The sequence below is a fragment of the Camellia sinensis genome, chromosome 3, assembly GCF_055761805.1.
Source record: "Camellia sinensis isolate YWXY chromosome 3, ASM5576180v1, whole genome shotgun sequence".
Taxonomy (NCBI): Eukaryota; Viridiplantae; Streptophyta; class Magnoliopsida; order Ericales; family Theaceae; genus Camellia; species Camellia sinensis.
This window is the reverse complement of record NC_138963.1, coordinates 172997100-173018785: the sequence shown is the minus strand read 5'-3', so window position 1 is coordinate 173018785 and position 21686 is coordinate 172997100. Positions and strand designations below refer to the sequence as shown.

General features: G+C 38.7%; 1 pseudogene across 1 annotated transcript; it reads left to right on the top strand.

Moving 5' to 3' along the window:
- The first annotated feature begins 244 nt into the window (after positions 1–244).
- On the top strand, positions 245–20794 carry LOC114304115 (tryptophan aminotransferase-related protein 3-like; annotated as a pseudogene). The gene is made up of 5 exons (XR_014364772.1): positions 245–623; positions 17846–18132; positions 18845–19137; positions 19875–20158; positions 20405–20794. The product of XR_014364772.1 is annotated as a tryptophan aminotransferase-related protein 3-like (transcript).
- The last annotated feature ends 892 nt before the right edge of the window (positions 20795–21686 follow it).

Sequence of the window (21686 nt, the reverse complement as noted above, 5' to 3'; positions counted from 1 at the left end):
TATAAATAAAAAATTAAAAACGTAAATGTTACCGAGCGATACCTAAGTAATTGGAAAGCTCAGCCTTAACAAATGTCAGAGCTCATTAGTGACAACAATACAGGGGACACCCCACCTATAAGATGCCCAAAAAAAGGAAAGTGAAAGCAACTTTTCCTAAGGAACTGAGATAGAAAAACATAAGAATTTAGGAATAGAGCATATCATATCACAGATCTTATTTCGTACGTATGTATCGCACGAGAAGAATTGACTGCCATGGACCATAGCCAATTTTTTTTCTGATAATTTAGGAATGAAAAGCATACTATGAAGAGATGAGCAAAAAGAAGGGAAAAAATGGCAGGCAAGATAGCTAAGTATGGAATGTGTTTAGGGACATCTGTGGTAGTAAATCTATTGTTGATAGTATACTTGGTTGTGGGTGAGAAATGGAAGCTGAGTTGGAGCATAAGAGCTGCAGTGGAAGCTGAAGATGTGGCAGCACAGCCATGCTCAGGCCATGGAAGAGCCTACTTAGATGGTTTAGTTGTTGATGGAAAACCAGTTTGTGAGTGCAATACATGCTTTGGTGGCCCTGATTGCTCTCAATTTTCCGCTGCTTGTTCTGCAGATGTAGACAGGTCTCCTCCTCCTCCTCCTCCTCCTCCTCCTCCTCTCTCTCTCTCTCTCTCTCTCTCTCTCTCTCTCTCTCTCTCTCTCTCTCTCTCTCTAGAAAGATGAAACTCTTACGTTTCGTTTGGTTGAGAGATTTGAAAAAAAATTTAAAAAGAGAAAGGAAAAAGATGGATGAAATATAAATAAAATATATCTAAATTTCACGAATTTCATATACCTCTTCCCTTTTGCTTTTCAAAACACTTTTCAAATCTCTCAATCAAACACAGCGTTAAAAGAAGAGTGAACATGAGAATAAAAAAGTCATGTTTGGTTTGTGTTTAAGAGAGGAAAAAAAAAATTTAGAATTTTTTTAAAAAAAATGAAAACTAGTTTAAAAAAAGGGCAAATTATAAACACCCTCCTCGAGATTTGGTAAAATGCAGATTCTTCCTTGAGGTTTGAGAAATTACAAATTACCCCCTGAGGGTTAAATTTTCATGACAAATTAGGAGAAATTACGGGGGAATCTGTATGAAAATAAAAACCTCAGGGGGCAATTTGTTATGAAAATATAAACCTCAGGGGGTGGGATGTAATTTCTCAAATCTCAAGAGGAATCTGTATTTTCAACAAACCTCGAGGGGGGTGTTTGTAATTTGCCTTTAAAAAAATATATAATTTTTAAATTTTTAAAAATATTTTTTGGCCTCACATAAGATAAAATTATATAAATATAATTCACTTTGCTTGGTTAGAGTTTTCCAAAAATACTTTTCAGAAAATTCTACTTTCTTATTTTTCGTATTTTTTTGTTTTTACTAAATTTTTTAAATATTTTAAGCAGTTTTTTTAATTTTTAGACATACCTAACATAAATATACCTAAAAAGTAAAAAATTTGTGCAAAAACCTTTTAAAAATTCACTAAATACCAAAAATACAAAAAAATATATAAAAATTCAGTTCATTTTTTGTATTTATTAATTTTTTAAATATTTTTTCACAAATTTTTTACTTTTTAAATACATCTAAGTAAGGTGCATCTAAAAAAGTAAAAAAAAAAATTAAAATTTAAAAAATATTCAATTAAAAAAAAACCAGAAAACTCAATTTTAAAAAAACTTAATTCAAAACACTCAAACCAAACACACTGATTGATGTTTTTTATTTTCTTTATTTCTTTTCCTAAATTAATTTTAAATTTTAAAAAAATTCTGAAATAAATTTTTTAAATCAAACTAAAAATGTGTTTTCAATTAAATGAAATCTAAGAAGGTCAAATACACAGGGATATATGATTTTTTTTTAAAAAGGGTCTCTGGAGCTTTGTCTCGACTAGTGCTGGATTACATACAATTTCCATTCCATAGCTAAGAGCATCTCCGATGGTTGTTACTATAATACTACTATTATTATTATAATTTGACAATAAATAATGTTATTTTATCAAATTATAATAATGGTGCTCCAATGGTCACTTGTTATTTTGGCAATTCTCAGCCAACTTTCCCTCCAAGTTTGTAGGTGTTGTTTGAATATAGATTTTTTTACGATTTTATTTTTGTTTATTTTTTTATCTTTTATGACCTTTTTTAACTATTTGTAAAAAAAAAAATTATATATTTATATTATTCCCGACTAGGCAAATATAAAAAATGAAATTTTTTTGAAAAATTAGAAGAAAAAAAATTAAATATAATTCAATTTGAAAAATTACTTGATTTTCTACTGCTTCAATTCTGTTTTTTCAATTGAATTTGGAGCCACAAATATGTTCATATTTTCTGATGTGGCATGTTTGGCAATTACTATTTTACTTGTCAAATTTGAGAACAGATATGACATATGTCATATGACAATTGTACGGGGAGGAAATAATTCTCCTCGTATAATCCTGTTGACCAAATCCACGCTCCTCCGTACGACGTCGCTTTGTCACCTGAAAACACAAACGTGAGCTAGCCGGCGGGTGTGTGCCGGAAACTTCTCCGATGCCTAAGTCAGAGAACTTGACAAATAGACAAAGCTCTAAGTTCTCAGAAAGGTTGTGTTCAATTACCTCCTCCAAGGTGATGTTTGTGAGCTTTTATAAGTTTCCCGTGGCACAATCCTAGTGGGACTTGTATTTCTCCATGCAGAGTCCTCCTAGGATTCATACTCCTAAGGATAATACTTATCCTTTTACACCCTCCCCCACTGCTTAAACCAAGTGGGATGGTTTTCTCCATGGCCGAATCACCATTTGACCGAAGTAACACTGGCTATGTTAAGCCACAGAGAAGACCGAACTATCCTTAGCTCGGTTTTCCCTCGTTCAACCATGGTATGCTGAGACCAAGCTTCTGAGTAGCAAGCTCCGACCGATCTAACCATAATACACCGCAACCGGACTAACTTTGAGACCGGACTAACATCAAGTTACCTCCAGACCGGAGTAGCTTTACACCATCTTGGGCCGAAGCAATTACACCTCTCCTAACCGGAGTAACCATACCTCTCCTGGGCCGGAGTAACTATGCTTCTTCTGGGCCGAAATATCATTACGGCCTTTTTACTGAGTCCTTCACACTTTGGGCCAAGTCCATCTTACAGCTCGGTCCAATTCTCTCCAAAAATTACCCTCTCAATTGCCCCTTAATTCCATCTGCACAGCGTGATTGGGATTACCAGTCTACTAACCGAGCTGAAGTTTATTAAGCCTTTCCAGCCGAGCTAAAAACCCTTTAGCTTCTCCAGCCGAGCTAATTTTACGTCGGGCTTCACTCTGTTCGGTCAAAACGTCTCTTCAATCACAGCGACTGTAACGCTTCCCCTTCCAATGACACGTGGCAGATTCTGATAGGCTGAGGACGGCTGTCACGCCGTCTTTCGTACTTCGTGAATTTTGAACAGTCCCGCCCAAATTTTGGGCTTTCTAACAAAAACACTCCCTGAGGCTAGGTCCCTTTACTTTTGCCATTTCTTCATCTTCTCTCTCTGTGTTCTTGCTGTTCGTGTTCTTTCTTTACTGCAACAGTTTTCATCTTCAGTCCCTTCTTCTTCAATCTGGTAAGCAAATCCACTTTCCCTTCATGTTTTTGTTTTACATTCGTTTTATGCAACTGTATATCTTGTTTTGTATGTTTTTTGCAAACACTTTCTTCCCTTTGTTGCTTTTGCTTCTGTATTTTTATGAAAAAACCAATAGAACTTCATGTGTGTATGAACTATTATGTAGAAAACCAGTCTTAGATCCAAAATCACATAGCAACCGAACTAGGATACTGTTTGTCCAATATCGGTAGATCACCGTAGTTAATAACCGAACTTAGAACTTGAAAGTCTCAAAGAGTCACTAACGCCTGACTCACTTTAGCCGAAATAAGATCACCGAGTTTCGAACATATCAAACTAGGAACCTCGGTTTTCAACCGAACTAAGCTTCTGGGGCCAAGCCAGCTTTCTTAGTTTCTAAACCGAACTCAGAAAGCTGCCCCTAGAGGCTTAACCGAAATAACTTTATTCACACTGCAACCGATTTAGGCCTTGGGGCTAAACCAGCTTTCTTAGTTTTTTTAGACCGAACTCAGAAAGCTGCCCCTAGACGTTAAACCGGTCTACCGAGCAACCTGCCCAAACCGAGCTACCAAACCTTTTGATGAACCGAGATAGAACCAGTTTTTGAGGCCGAAGTAGGGCTCTTATACCTTGCTTTTAAATTGTAGCACGGTCCAACGATCAGTGCTTTAACCCCCTCTGTTTTCTACTTTGCAGACTTAGGTTACCCAGGCACTCCTGCGTACGCTCAACCGAGCTACTGAGCACGATTTTTGCACCGATATAAATTATAAGTAAATTATACATCAGATGGGTAAGTATAGGTATCTAGTTGAGACACCTGGTGGCATGGCCGAATTTAAGAAGGATTACCATATTCCCGAAGACGTCTATCTGATGTTAGCCGAAAAAGATGTTATTCCCTGGGAAAAAGAAGGCTACGTCCCTTTTACCCTTTAATCCATAATAGAAACCGGACTACGGTTTCCTGTCCAACCGCTGATCTGTGAATTTCTTAGGCAGACTAGATTATGCCCCACCCAACTGTCCACCAATACATATCGCATTATAATGGGAATAGCCGCACTGAACCACCAAACAGGACTAAACCTCGGCCTGGCCGAAATTTTTCATCAATACTCCATCGACTCAAAAGATGCTGGGTGGGTCTATTACCTTAGGATTCGCCACCGCCGAGAGAAGATAGTTAAACACACACAGGACAAAGATCTTAACGACGATGATTTTTTCTGGGTCTCTGGGAACTTTGAGGATTTTCAAGCCCAAATTCTTGGCCGGCCCATAAATTGGAAAAAGGGGGAGCCCGGTAATTTGACTTCGGTCTTCTTCCTTGTATTTTTATTATTTCGGTTTTTTAGTCTATTAACCGAACTAACAGTTCTTCTTTTGCAGATTTCGCCCACCTCCGTTCCCTATATAGCTATCCCAACCTTGCGATTTTGCGAGCCGCACTACGGTGTCAAGAAAGGAGTTGGGCTAAGCTTCTAAACTTTGAGCCGACCTATCGGTATAGCGGTCGCCGAAAAGCAAGAGTAACCAATTTCCTTCTCGAGGAAGCACCAGAACCGGACCCAACCTTACCCGAAATACGACTTGTCCCATTAACTGCCGAAGAAGAGATGGCGAAGAAAAGCAGAGTTAGGGCCCTTCTGACCGCAACAACCAGGGCCGAAGTGCAACCATCCTTAGAAACGCAGCCTGCCGTTGTGGCCCTCCCTTCTCAGCAACCTTCTTCATCTCGCCCTTCCAAACGTGCCCGATCAGCATCGACCGAACAGCAACTTGTCGATGAAGTCGAATCCGTCCCTCAAAGTCCTCAACCTGCCCCCCAACCGGAGCAAACTGACCGAGCAGAATCTTTGAAATGGGCTCCGCAGCTGACCTTCAACGACCGAGACATCAAAGCTACTGATTCGGTTGTTGCCGAAAAAGATCATCTATTGGCTTTTAATCTGGCCAAAAGTGTGTGCCTCCCCAAGGACATGGAGCACCACCTCAAGCAATTGAACACCGAGATGAAGTCCATCCGGTCTACATCGAAGTCCATGATTTTGGTAAGTAGCTCTGTCTGTTTTTTCTTGTTTAAATTCTCCAACTTTTACTTCGGCTCAAGAGACTCTTCGTTTTGTCAGACCTTACAGAAGAACAACGTAACTTACAAGAAAGTCCAGGAGCTTAGAAAAACCACAAGGCAGGCAATGGCTGAAGCCGAAGCAAAAGCGGCCGAGCTAGAAGAAGCCGAAAAGAAAATGGCCGAGCTACAAGCGGAGAACGGCCGTCTTGCCGATCTGGTTAGTTCGGCCGAGGCAGAGAGGCAGAAAGCGGCTATTGCTATGAAGGACAAATATCTGCGCGAGCTGGTAAAACTTGAAAAGAGAAAAGATACCGAAATAAGCCAACTAAAAAAGAGCGCGGAGGCGGCCGAAAAGCAGGGTTACAAGCAGGGTTACAAGAAGGCGGAGGAAGCATATGTGAAACAGTGCGATGCTGCCAAGGAGTTGTTCTTCAAGTGCGGCTGGAGGGCGGCCGTTGAGAAGCTCGGTCTCGATCCACAGACCGAGGTTTTCAACCCTCCAGCCTATTTTATACCGAGCTCTCTTGCGGACTACGCCAATACTCTGCAACAAGAGTTTCTGGAAGGGTCAGAATCCGATGACTCCTCTTCTGAAGATACTCCGGTCGATAATGTGGACCAGCCAGTTCGGTCGGTGCCCACTATGGAAGACCTAACAGATGATCTTCCCAGTGAAACCGTGGTTCCAGCCGAAGCGACTCTCCCCATTGTGAATGAGCTCCCTCAAGAAACCGGTCTTCAAGTTGGTGGTGATGCAGGTTTTGATGCTAATATTGAAGAACTTTTTTCCTGATTTTGTACTTTTTTCCTTTGTAGCCGAACTATGCCCCTTTGTAATGACTTTTCTTTGAATGAAAATTTTACGCAACTCTTACTCCGGTTTTGATGTGTATGCTTGTATTTTGTAATGCCTTCAGTTACCCCAACTGTTATTTCAGTTTTGGCTGGTTAAAATATGCTTATTAGCCAACCACTCCTTACCCGATATAATCACTTCGGCTGAGGAGTACAAAGTGTTTTAATCTAGCCAATCCAGTTTAAGCCATACCCTTACTTAGGCTGAAGAGTAACAAGAGTTGGTTTATTCCAGCCAACCACTCTTCGGCCATGCACTTACTTCGGCTGAAGAGCAACAAGTGTTGGTTTATTCCAGCCAACCACTCTTCAGCCTTGCACTTACTTCGACTGAAGAGTAATAAGTGTTGGTTTATTCCAGCCAACCACTCTTCAGCCATGCACTTACTTCGGCTGAAGAGTAACAAGAGTTGGTTTATTCCAGCCAACCACTCTTCGGCCATGCACTTACTTCGGCTGAAGAGCAACAAGTGTTGGTTTATTCCAGCCAACCACTCTTCAGCCTTGCACTTACTTCGGCTGAAGAGTAATAAGTGTTGGTTTATTCCAGCCAACCACTCTTCAGCCATGCACTTACTTCGGCTGAAGAGTAACAAGAGTTGGTTTATTCCAGCCAACCACTCTTCAGCCTTGCACTTACTTCGGCTGAAGAGTAACAGGTGTTGGTTTATTCCAGCCAACCACTCTTCAGCCATGCACTTACTTCGACTGAAGAGAAACAGGTGTTGGTTTATTCCAGTCAACCACTCTTCAGCCTTGCACTTACTTCGGCTGAAGAGTAACAGGTGTTGGTTTATTCCAGCCAACCACTCTTCAGCCTTGCACTTACTTCGGCTGAAGAGTAACAGTTGTTGGTTTATTCCAGCCAACCACTCTTCAGCCTTGCACTTACTTCGGCTGAAGAGTAACAGGTGTTGGTTTATTCCAGCCAACCCCTAAGTTAGTTTTTCCGACTAACTTAGAATAAAATGCTTGCAATGCGCCTAATTTTTACTAAAGCTAACTTCTACGAGGAACAACTTCTGCTAAAAAGAATTTCTTATTGTATTGAAGGAAGAAAAAATTACATATGTTTGAAAAAGAAAAGCTAAAAGTAAAATAACTTGAGATTGGTTGTATTCCATGGCCTAGGGATTGCCTTGCCATCCTTGTCTTCTAGGTGGTATGCCCCTTTGCCTGCTAACCCAACCACCTTATAAGGACCTTCCCAATTTGGGCCTAACTTGCCGTCTCCTGGGATCAAGGTGTTTCCCATTACTTTGCGTAGTACCCAATCCCTAATCTTGAATTGTCTTGGATGAACCTTTTTGCTGTATTTTCTGATTAACTCTCGTTGGTATGAGGCGATGTGGACTAGTGCTCTTTCTCTTCTTTCTTCTGCAAGTTCGAGTTCTAAGGCTATGGCTTCTCCATTTAAGTTTAGATCAAAATTTTCGCTTCGAATTGTGGGGAGGCCAACTTCTAGTGGGATCACTGTTTCCATTCCATAGGCTAAGGAGAATGGTGTTTCTCCAGTTGATCGCCGAGGCGTGGTGCGGTAAGCCCATAAGACGTGAGGAAGTTCATCTGCCCATTTGCCTTTTGCTTTCTCTAGCCTTTTCTTTAGTCCATCCAAGATGACTTTATTTGATGCTTCAGCTTGCCCATTTGCTTGAGGATATGCTGGTGTAGAATTGTAGAACTCTATCTTGTACTCTTCACAAAAGCTTCTAAAGATTCTGCCGTCGAACTGAGTTCCATTGTCAGATATCAGTGCTTTTGGTATGCCAAACCGAGTGATAATATTCTGCCAAACAAACTTCTTCACATCTTTTTCTTTGATTGACGCCAATGCTTCTGCTTCCACCCACTTTGTGAAGTAGTCTGTTGCTGCGAGAAAGAATTTTCTGCCCCCGGGCGCTATTGGAAGAGGTCCTACTATGTCCAAGCCCCACATTGCGAAATGCCATGGGCTAGTTAATGGTAGGAGTTCTCTTGCTGGTTGATGTATTTGGTGCGCGAATTTTTGGCATTTCTCACACTTTTTCACATATTTCTCTGAGTCTACTTGCATATAGGGCCACCAATATCCTTGCGAAATAGCCCTGTAAGCGAGCGACCTTCCCCCTTGATGACTTCCACACACCCCTTCGTGTATTTCGAACAAGAATGCTTCTACTTTGCTGGGATGAACGCACTTGAGGTAAGGCCCAGAGAATGACTTCTTGTATAATGCCAAAGATGGAGATAGCCAAAATCGCTGTGACTTTGCCCTTATTCTGTTGGCTTCTTTTTTCTCTTCTGGTAGGATGCCGTCTTTTAGGAACAGGATGATGGGATCCATCCAAGAAGGGCCTAATTCTGTGCAGCATATTTCTTCTGCTTCGGGGTCTTCTATGCTTGGTCTTGGTAAGAAGTCGATGAGTAATGGATGAGGGATTGATGTATCTGCCATTGAGGCAAGGCCTGCTAGTTCGTCCGCTCGGCAGTTTTCCTCTCTACCAATTTGTTCTATTCTTACTACATCAAACTTCTTGATCTCTGTTCTGACTAACTCTTGGTACTTGGCCATTCTGTCATCCTTTGCTTCGTATTCGCCAGAAATTTGGTTTACCACCAGCAGAGAGTCACTGTATACCATTAGTTCGGTTGCCTTCATGTAGTATGCCGACTTGAGTCCTGCGAGAAGCGCCTCATACTCCGCTTCATTGTTGGATGCTGGGAAGCCAAGGTTGATTGCTTGCTCTACAACCAGGCCGTCTGGAGAGATGAGGACTATGCCAAGCCCTGCACCATGTCGGTTAGATGCTCCATCGACAAAGAGCTTCCACATCTCTCCAACGAATAGCTTCCAGCAAGTGGAAGGATCAGATGATGCAGTGGGGTCAAGAATGGTGTTTTCTTCAAGGTCCATGTTGGCTGTCTGCCCTTCGTCCTCTGTTTGAACTGCTGGTGAGCCTTTGTTTGTCTCTTCCTTGTTGTCCTTAGTATGGTCTGCCCTGGTGCTTGGTTGACTACCTTCTACTAGGTTTTGCGCTATTCCGGCGTCAACTTCTGTCCCTAGCTCGGTTGTGTCAGTTAAGTCGACTGGGCAGATATGATGACTTCCAGGAGTAAACTCTGCGAAGAAGTCTGCCAAGGATTGGGCTTTTATTGCGGTCTTGGGTTGGAACTTGATGTCGAATTGTCCCAACTCGACTGCCCATTTCAAAATTCGCCCACTAAAGTTCGCCCTTTCAAACAGAGCTTTTAGTGGAAAGGCTGTGAGGACGACTATGGTGTGGGCGTGAAAGTAGTGCGCCAATTTTCTGGATGCCATCATTAATGCTAATGCTAGTTTCTCCAGGGGCAAGTACCTTGTTTCGGCTCCCAACAATGTTTTGCTGACATAAAAGATGGGCAAGTGTTGTATTCCTTCTGCACGAACCAACACTGCGCTAACTGCGTGTTGAGAGACTGCCAGGTACAAAAAGAGTTCTTCTCCAGGTACTGGAGTAACAAGTAGTGGTGGGGAAGACATGTATTCCTTTAAGCTTTCCAGAGCTCGGTCGCATTCTTCATCCCACTCAAACTTGGCCTTTAAAGCTTGGAAGAATGGTCGTAGTCTGTCTGATAACCTGCTTATGAACCGGTTGAGCGCAGCTGCCATACCGGTTAGATGCTGTACTTCTTTGACAGAGTTTGGTCTCTCCAACTCCTGGATTGCTTTAATCTGAGAGGGGTCTGCCTCTATACCTCGGTTGGCCACCAGGAAGCCCAAGAATTTACCAGATCCAACTCCGAATGCGCATTTGGACGCATTGAGGCGCAACTTGTGTTTCTTCAGGATCTGGAACATCTCGCCTAGATCTTTAAGATGGTCGTTTCTCATCCTTGCTCTTGACCACCATGTCGTCGATGTAAGCCTCCATTGTTCTGCCTAACAATGGTTCAAACATCTTGGTGACCATCCGTTGGAATGTCGCCCCTGCATTCTTTAGGCCAAAGGGCATGACCTTGTAGCAATATAATCCCCTTGGTGTCGTGAAGGATGTGACCTCCTGGTCTGGTTCATGCATGGCGATCTGGTGGTAGCCTCTGTATGCATCCAAAAAGCTAAGTCGGTTATGCCCTGCCGTTAGGTCCACCAGTTGATCTATCCTTGGTAGAGGAAAGCTATCTTTTGGGCACGCCTTGTTGACTGTTTTGTAGTCGACGCAGACACGCCATTTACCATTCTTTTTTGGCACTACGACTGTGTTGGAGATCCATCTTGGGTAGTGCACTTCTCTTATTGCTCCTGCCTCCAGCAGGTTGCCTACCTCTTCTGCCACTATTTCGGCGTGGTGGAGTGCCGATCTGCGTGTGCGTTGGATGACTGGTCTGGCGGATGGGTGGACATTGAGTTGGTGACTGATGAAGTTTGGATCAATACCTGGCATGTCGTAAGGTGTCCAGGCAAACACTTCGATATTAGAGGTCAAGAATTCCAGGACCTCTAATCTCTCAGTGCTGGACAACGATGAGCCAAGCAAGAAGAACTTATCCGGGTTCTTCTCATCTATTTTTACCTCCACCAAGTCCTCCACCGCTTTCTGATCAGCCTCTTTGCCGACGTCCGCGAATAGTTCATTACTTTTTGGTTCTTCCACCGAATGAACGTATCCTTTGGCAGCTCGGCTTCCATTCGCTGTGGCGAAGCATTGTTTTGACATGATCTGATCACCATAGACTTCTTCGATTATGCCGGTGTCGTTGGGGAACCGCATTACCTGATGGTATGATGACGCTACCGAACGCATGGCATGCAGCCATGTTCTGCCCAAGATGATGTTGTATGTGGAGGGGACCTTCAATACCCAGAACTCCACTTGTTTTGTTACACTCCCTGCTCTGACTGGAAGGATTATTTTGCCGACAGGCCACTCTGGCATGGAGTTAAATCCAATCAGGGGAGAAACTGCAGGCGCCAAGTCTTTGTCTTGCAGCTTCAGTTGCTTGAATGTATCGTAGTACATGATCTCACATGAACTACCCTGGTCAATCAGAATCCGCTTGACGTCAAAATCCTTGACTCGGAGAGTGACGACCAGAGCATCATTGTGAGGACAGTATATTCGATCCAGGTCTTTATCCGAAAAAGACATGATGTTTGTTGCCTCCGTCCTCCCTTTCTTGGTGGCAGGTTGGGTACTTAACACTTCCCTAAAGTGCTCAGCCTTTTTGATTGACCCTCTGAGCTCGCACACGCGCTCAGGTTTAAAAACTCCATGTATGACATTGATAATACCTTGAGGCGGTGCATCGAGCGACATTCCATTGGGGTTGTTATGGTTTTGGGGGGCTGGCTGCGTTCCTCCTTCAATGTATTTGTCCAAGTGGCCTGCTGCCACCAATTCTTCCAAGTGCTGTCTCAGTGGCGTGCAATTCTCAGTTCGGTGCCCCTTTTCTTTGTGGAAGGTGCACCGTGATCTGTCATCGTAATTTTTCTGAGCTTCCCCTAGCTTGGCTGGCCACTTGACAAAAGGCTCGTCTTTTATTTCGCTCAGAATTCGATATATTGGTTTTTTGAACACCGTTGTTATGGCAGTGCGGATTCTCAACCATCTTTTGTCTGGCTCTTCTTTGTTATCTCGTCTGCCACGCCCGTTTTTATTATGCCGATCTACTGTATTGACCTTTGCTGAGGTCTTCTTTTCTGGTACTACGGTTGCACCAGATTTTGCTTTGGCACGTGCGCCATCCTCTTCTACCCTGATGTGCTGATGCACTCTCTCTATCAGGGCCTCCATAGTGAGGGGTGGCGTCATGGTAATCGAATCCCTTAGTCTGTTCCCTACTGGTAGGCCTCTTTTATATTGCGCAATGGCTAGATTGGTGGGGCAGTCTCCAATCTGGTTGAATGTCTCCCAGTAGCGACTGTTGTAAGATCTGAGGGTCTCTTTTTCACCCATGTCGATGGAGAGTAACTGGTCTATCTCCACCGACGTTTTAGTGTTTTTTCGAAACCTTGTTACAAACGCTTCTGCCAATTGGGCCCAGGAGGCTATGCTGCCCTCTGGGAGCTTTTCGAACCAAGTCAAGCCTAGGGAACCAAGACTTGACGGGAAGAGTATGCACATTAAGGCCTCGTTTCGCCTGTACACAGCCATGACTTGGCGAAAGTGGCTCAGGTGCGAATACGGGTCCGTCTTCCCTTCATAGGTAGTGAATTTCGGCTGAAGGAAGCCTGATGGTAGGGGCGCATTTTCGATCGCTGGAACAAACGGCGAAGTCTGTAGTCTTGCCAATGCTTTGTCCGTTGGTTCGTAGGCCGGTTGCGGTATTGGCATTCCAACCTCGACACTTCCATGCGTCCGAGGAGCCAACCGTTGTAAGGCCGAGACTCGGTGTGGATCCCTTGCCTTGGCATCCTCCTTGCATCGTGCTTTTTCTTCGAGCACGGTTCGTAAGTCGGATGACCTGGGCAGCTCTGTTTGTCTAGATCTGGTTTGGTGTGAGTGCGAGGGCCAATACGTGCTTCCTTCAGTGTATGATCTTTCGGATCTCGTCCTCTCAGACCTGGAGTGACGAGTTCTGGAAGATAAGGAATGAGTGTCGCCTGTCCTAAGGCTTCTGCTCTCTCCTTGGGAGGGTGTAGTATTCCTACTATGATTCTCTGAGTGGCGAGGGGGCGTCTTGTGCTTGCGCCCCTCTCCTATCGCCACATCTTTAGTCTTCATCTGGCGTTTTAATGCTTCCATGTCCGCCGCCATCTTCCGAATTAGTTCATCTTGCTCCTTCACGCGATCTTCCAAGGCTTGAGGATCAATCCTCCTCCTTTGCCTGTCAGGACTTTGAGAGTGACAAGGGCTGCTATTCCGCCTTCCCCTGCCACTCCTCCTGGAATTATGTTGCTGGGGCTCCAGATCTGTCATAGGAGGGACAGAGGGTAATCCTACTCGCCTTGCGCCCCCGTCTGGAGTTAGCCCGTCGACGGCGGACTGCGGTAGTTCTTCAATGTGTGCCATTGATTTGAGAAAAAGGAGAAGCTTAGTCAAGAGGTTTTTGTTCTTGTCTGTTCTTCCCACAGACGGCGCCAATTGTACGGGGAGGAAATAATTCTCCTCGTATAATCCTGTTGACCAAATCCATGCTCCTCCGTACGACGTCGCTTTGTCACCTGAAAACACAAACGTGAGCTAGCCGGCGGGTGTGTGCCGGAAACCTCTCCGATGCCTAAGTCAGAGAACTTGACAAATAGACAAAGCTCTAAGTTCTCAGAAAGGTTGTGTTCAATTACCTCCTCCAAGGTGATGTTTGTGAGCTTTTATAAGTTTCCCGTGGCACAATCCTAGTGGGACTTGTATTTCTCCATGCAGAGTCCTCCTAGGATTCATACTCCTAAGGATAATACTTATCCTTTTACACCCTCCCCCACTGCTTAAACCAAGTGGGATGGTTTTCTCCATGGCCGAATCACCATTTGACCGAAGTAACACTGGCTATGCTGAGCCACAGAGAAGACCGAACTATCCTTAGCTCGGTTTTCCCCCGTTTTACCATGGTATGCTGAGACCAAGCTTCTGAGTAGCAAGCTCCGACCGATCTAACCATAATACACCGCAACCGGACTAACTTTGAGACCAGACTAACATCAAGTTACCTCCAGACCGGAGTAGCTTTACACCATCTTGGGCCGAAGCAATTACACCTCTCCTAACCGGAGTAACCATACCTCTCCTGGGCCGGAGTAACTATGCTTCTTCTGGGCCGAAATATCATTACGGCCTTTTTACTGAGTCCTTCACACTTTGGGCCAAGTCCATCTTACAGCTCGGTCCAATTCTCTCCAAAAATTACCCTCTCATTTGGTAAGTAAAATAGCAAGTCATTGAAAATCCACTTTTTATCATTATTACTAAATTATAATTTTGATAAATATTTTAAAAGTTCCGTTAAGGATGCTCTTACAAGTCTAAATTTTAAGTCGAGAAGAATAAAAATATTTGATTCGATAGTGATCAGAAGCCCACAAGGAGGTACATAGTGGCTTGTGTGTTTGATTCCTTTCATCAAAAAAATAAAATAAAATAAAAAAATAAAAAATAAAAAATCACACTTTTTTGGAACAAAATACAAGTTGTCATATCATTTTTTTTTTTTTTTTGTATTTTTCTTTATCAAATATCAAAAAAATAATTAAAATAGTTAATTCCCAAACCACTCGTACATGAATAATAATCATGTGATTGATCTTGTTCATTTTCTTACACCGAAGTGTTTAGTTTCCTTTGGAATGATTTCTTTAGGTTGTGTTGGTTCATTGATTTGGGGAGGAATTTAGAAGAAAAAAAAGTTAAAAATATATATATAAAATTAAGTAAAATATAAGTATATATTTTATTCATATTTTATATATATATTTCATTTTTCTTTTCTGTCCAAATCTATTTATAAATTTATGAACCAACTATAACTTTAAGGCTTGTGTGGTGCATATGTAGCTAAGGTATTCTGTATTTAATAAAAAATTGAATAAATTACCAATAGGTCATAATAGTTTGACTTAATTTTCATCAAGTCCTATTGAAAATAAGTCTTGATAATATTATCGTTAAAAATAATTTTTTACATACGTTGCTAAAAATTGACAATTAATAATTTTTTTTGTTATGATTTTTATAAATTATCACTAAAACTTATGATTAGTGACTTTTTTTATAATAAATTTTTTTCATAGGACCTATTAGATAATAAGTTTCCTTAGTAAGATTTATATATAAGTAACCTAAAAAACTTGAAGACAAAAGGACAAGAAAAATAAGTTTAGAAAATTTCATTGTAAGGGCTGGTTTGGGATGTCCTAAAAAAGTACACTTTTTGTCTTTTTGGACTAAAAAAGACAAAAAAAAAAATATGGAGGTTTGGGTTAACTTTTTGACTTTTTATGAAAAAAATGTGTATTAAAAAATTATATAAAAAAAGTGGGTAAGAAATGATTAGAGAGGGGTGGGCCCCAGCCGTACAACCGGCTAGAGTGTATTGGAGTTGTAAATTATTGGCTAATTTTTGTACAAAACATTGGACTGTTTTGTTTGGCCCGTGGGGGTCATCAGGGGTCCCATTTTAATAATCTGAACCGTTCAATGTGTGTAACTCGTCGAACACTATGTACCAATAAAAAATCACGTTAATCGGATATCGATAGCTATCTGATCAGATTTATTTATTTTTCAATCATTAATTATAACACCATCCATTTGTTGTATATAACTGATTTGATCATATAGTTATCGATATCCGATCAATGTGATTTTTTGCAGACATATAGTACTCAACGATTTCTACACATTGAACGGTTCAGATTATCAAAACGGGACCCGTAATGGCCCCCATGGGACGAACAACGGTGTGTGTGAAAATCACACCGAATCATTTCATTTTTGCTGCACAGCCGCTGCTTTACATCAATTCAAATTGTACTTTTTGGGAAGAAAATTGATTTTTTAAATTTTTTTTTTTGATGAATAGTGATATCTTTTTGGATTTTGGAGTAACTTTTTGACTTTTTGACTTATATAGTATAAGCCAAACCAGGCCTAAATTACAAAAAATATTCATAATACTCACGTGGGTAATTTTAAAAGAGATTCACACTTACGTAAGTATTTTGAATAATTTATAATATTTAATTCTACCTAAGACGTGCTGCAACTAGGAAAAAATTGGTACACAATTAAAGATACACATTGGTGCTCATAGAATACCACGTGGGTGTAGCCACACCACACCCATGTCAACATTCAAGTCCCTCAGCCTCCGTTTGGGAAGTGGGTTGGCTTTTTAGCTTTTTGGTTTTTTGGCTATTTTAGCCTGGGCTATTTTAGCCTAGTTTGGGAAGAGTTTTTTGGATTTTTGGCTTTTTTGACTTTTTTTGTGAGAGAGGATTGTAATGATTATGGGTTAGATTTGATGTTTTGTTTTTTGTGACTAAAATAGCCTATTTTGTTTTTTGTGGCTATTTTAGCCAAAAAAGCCTGATTTTTTGCTTGCCAAACGGAGGCTCAGTTGAATTTAAATGCTGATCACCATCATATGATTGGATAAGAAATGTGTTTAATTGAAAAATTTAATAAGAAAAATAGCAAGGAAAAAAAAATATATATATATATATATAGAAAAAGAAAAAGAATTGATAAGATTTAAATTTCAAACCATACTTAATTGAGTTGAGAAATGAGAAAGAAAATAGTCTAAGGTGAACTTAAAAGATAAAAATTAAAATTGCATTTTCCTCACTTTTCCTATGTATTTTCCATTACAACCAAATAAAAATGAGATTGTATTGTATTTTTCTTTTTATTTTTCTTATCAAATCCTCCAACAAAATACAATTTAAAGAGATTTGGCCATAAAGATGTAAAATATGTGTACGGCTCATCCTTGTAAATATACAGGTAAGACATGACAAAAACATATTCACCCAAAAAAAAAAAAGACATGACAAAAACATAATATGTAGCATTAAATATAATAAATATTAGAAAATATTACCAATTTGTCACCATGTACCATAATAGGGAGAGACAATGAGGGTGTATACTATATGTACCTTATAATTATAGAAAAAATAACATAATTTTATACTTTTTGAATCATAACTAAAAAAAAAATTAAAAAAATTAAAGTCATAACCAAATAAAAAAAATTCATAACCAAAATATCAAAATAATGTCATAATTAAAGAAGAAATTTGATCACAACTAAAGAAGAAAATAACATAAGCAAGGATACATATAGTATGGAGTGTGTATAATAAAATTTTCCAACATAATATTAACAATTGAAATGTCACATTCACAAAATAATTTAATCTTTTTACTACAATTTCTTTTGGTTAAATTACACTAACCTCCCTCAAATTTGAAAAAACATACAAAAAGTCCAATGATTTTTGGCATAATTATATTGATTTTCTTTTTTCAAAAGCTAAAAGTTGAAGGTACAAAAATAAATAAGATAAAATATACATTTCAATAGGAAAAAAAATATGACAATATTTATTTTTCTATCTACATAACTAACGAATTACTAATGAAAATAGGATTTGTGTTATATAAATTAGAAAACCTTATAGGCCCTAATTTAATCATGCCAAATTTGTGAAAGTAGCTATATTTTTTTCCAAATCTCAAAACATATCAGTGTAATTTACCTTTTGTGATCTCAATCTCATAACTTCAAATTACGAAAACAGTCTCTTCCTATATAAGAATAAGATTGTGTACATCTTATTACCGAATTGTGTGTTGTTTTGTAGTGGGAATACGTTATTCTTGGAGCCCTACTGGATGCAACATGCAGCTAAAGGTGCAGTAGTAGTGGCAGGGTGGCACAGAATGAGCTATGCATTCAATGGCCACTATCATCTCAGAAGAGCTTGAAAAACACATCAGAAAACTACATGAGAGAGTTGGGAATGCAGTGACAGAAGGGAGATTCATAGTGTTTGGTGCTGGATCTACCCAACTCCTTAATGTAGCAGTTCATGCCCTTTCCAACTCTTCTTCTCCTGCTGGAGTCGTAGCTACCATCCCTTTCTACCCGGTTGTTCTCCTAACCCAATTTATGACTCTTTAGACTATTGGATTAAATATTTTTAAATCAGTTGTAAAAGTGTTTTGCGTATTTTTTGGATAACATGTGGAAAACATAAAAGTTCTTGACAGATTAAAGATTTTTTTGAAGTCTTTTAAGTTTAAATTGTCCATAATTTTTTTACACCTACCTAACCACTTTTTAGTTAATGTTAAAATTTGTGTAAAAAGTTTTTTTTTTTTTTTTATCTTTTTCTTATACTCCAAAAACATTTGTTAGCAAGGCTTATTTTAAAAATATTGAATGTTTTTCAGTCCAATGTGCGAAATCTAAGAAAATTAAGCTAGAAAAACACCCCAATAATCCAAATTCAGTTTGTTTCTCGTAATTTTTTTTAAGTTCAAAATTTATTATCAAAAAATAAATAGAAATTAAAACTATTCTTCTCTAACTTTCCAGTCATAATCAAGTTTTTGATTTATTTAAATTATTTTTCACTCATAAATCTAACACAAATTCCACAAATATAACCATATATATATATATATATATTTATAAACAGAAATCCTATAAACCAATAATAAGATCGTGCGGTGAAGATTGAATTGGTATTGTGTGGGAACTATTCATAAAATAAACGTGGACCATAGATTGACAAGTCTGGTAAAAATTTTGAGTTTGTATTTTTACTGATCAAAAAAATCTGGATATTTTTTGGCAGCCCTATAGGTCACAGACTAACTTTTTCCGATCAATGGACTATAAGTTTGTTGGAGATACATCGATGTGGAAGAACACTTCAGATGTGAATATGAATATGATTGAGTTTGTGACTTCACCAAACAACCCTGATGGTCAGTTGAAGAAGGCAGTGCTGAGAGGGTCCTCAGTGAAAACAATTCATGATTATGCTTATTATTGGCCCCATTTTACAGCAATTCCAGCACCAGCTGATGAAGATCTCATGTTGTTTACTCTTTCTAAGCTTACTGGCCATGCTGGCTCCAGATTTGGGTAAGTCCAATTATAACTACTCTAGGACTTATATATGCACTTGAGTATTTAAACCAATGTTAATATTAACTTGGCTTCATAGTAGTGTATTGCTATTATTTCTACTTGGGTTGTGTTTGGATTTGTGGTCCTTTTTTTCCTTCCCTTTTTTTCTCTATAAATTCAAGATCAAAACAGAGTTTTAAAATTTTGAATAAGTGTTGATATCCCACATTAAATGTAGACAATTTTAGGAATTATCTATTATGATTCAACTCGATAAGCGGTTTCATAAGTTTGTTATTTTGAACTCTAAGTTAAAACACGTGTCATCTTATAAGTCCATTCTGGACATTGCCCGTACATGTGGAAAAATTCTAACTTTTTTGCTTCTTATTTTTTGTCCATAATGGATTTTTTTTTTTTTAATTTAAATTTTTTTTGTAACACTGAAAAAGAAAAACAAGAACAAAAACAAAACAAAAACAGAAGTTAACCAAAAATTGCTAAAATACATTTGTCACACCAGCCCTGAGTTTCAGTCATGATGAAAGAAAAAAAAAAAAAAAAACCTTTAGAAAAATGTCCAGAAAATGAGGTATTTGATGTAGATTCAAATTTGGTATGGATTATATTTAAAATAAATTAGGTCACACATTCTACTTTATGATCACTTTTCTATATATTTTTCTGGGTGCATAGCATTTTTAGTCGATGCAAACTAGACAGTTATATTGCGTTGTTTTTTTATTGTACAGGTGGGCATTGATAAAGGATGAGGAAGTTTATGAGAGAATGTTAAAGTATACTGATCAAATTAGCTTTGGGGTTTCTCATGACACCCAGTTAATAGCATTGCAGCAACTCAAAGCAATTTTCCAAGGGAATAATGGTAGTGATATTTTTGAGTTTGGATTCACAACAATGAGGAAGCGCTGGGAAATTCTGAGCAAGGCATTATCAGAATCGAATCGCTTCTCTATCCAAAAAATTGAACCCCAATTTTGCACTTTTTATCAAGAACTCAGAGGACCTTCTCCAGGTGATCATCATTCTTATTCACTCACTACTATATATTTTTAGGTAAGATTTTTGTGCGAGAACCTGACAGTATTGTTAAGCGGACCAGTTGAGAGGGTCTTGACTTTTGTAATTATTTTCCCGCTCTTTATGAATGTAAACACAATGTTGAACCACGTATATCTTGTGTTTTGTGTTTTTTTTAATTTTTAATTTTGTTGATTGTAAACAAAATCAATTTAGAAGTTGATTTTTTTTTTTTGGGCAGCTTATGCATGGTTGAAATGTGAAAGGGATGAAGAAGAAGATTGCTATGAAGTGCTGAGAGAGAATGGTATAATCAGCCGGAGAGGAAGTGTATATGGTGCAGAAAGGCGGTATGTGCGTCTCAGCCTCATCAAGACCCAGGATGACTTTGATTTATTAATGCTCCGGTTCAACTCATTACTCTCTCAAGAAAATTATTATGGGATTGAAACTATTATGTGAAAATAATTAATATATAATCAACTTTCTGTTGATTGTAATCTCATCACTAGGTTACAATTCATGCATTTTGTATCTATTTCATTTATTGCCACTACAAGTTTTACTGTCAATTGTTTGTAATTGATAATATAAGAACTTTATGTCGTTTCTAAAGTGTATGATTCTATTCTATGTATGGTTTATGTGATATTAAATTTGAATCTATATCATATACTTCATTTTTTAGTTATTTTTGTGATTTTTTAAATTTTTTTTCTTTTGATAAACCGACAAGAAATTATTTTGTACTTCCAACAACTATGGCAGCATGTGTATGCAGTGGTGTTTCTTATTTTATACTCGATGATAAAATGTTAATGACATTATTAAAGTTATTTTTAGCTTATTATAGTGCAAAAAAAGTCAATTTTTATCTATTTCACTTTAATAGTTCACATTCTATTTGACACCATCAATTTTCATTTCAATTTTTTAATCATTAAATCTACTTCTCAAAAAAATCTCTTTGTAATCATGTTTTAATTTTGATGATGTCATAAAAATTGCATTATCAAATTTCAAGTCAAATTTCATCATTAAATTTACTCCTCAAAAGTCCTTTTTTTTCTTATGTAATGTTTTCTAAAATGTTTCTATTTTTTACCAAACAATGAGGTTTCGGGGTGCATACTATATCCATATGTATCTCATCACAAAAATATGTAATTTTAATATAAAACTTTGCAAAATTAATTACAAAATCACAAATTGACATAACAAAATATTTAAAATTTTGTGGTTGATGTAAAAATTTGTGACTTGGTTAAAAAAAATTTTATTACGTCAATTTATAACGAGATTATTTCTAATTGATGTTACAAAATTTTATAATAAAATTACACATCTTATATTAGGGTGCATATGGTGTGCACCGCATAGCATTTCCCTTATCTAAAATAGATTTATTCCTATGTACCTAAAAAAATATATATTATTATCTAAAATAGACATATTGAAATGGTGTGCAGCATAATTTAATTCAAATCCCATATCTTTTAAATTATTTTTATCATGCGGTGTAC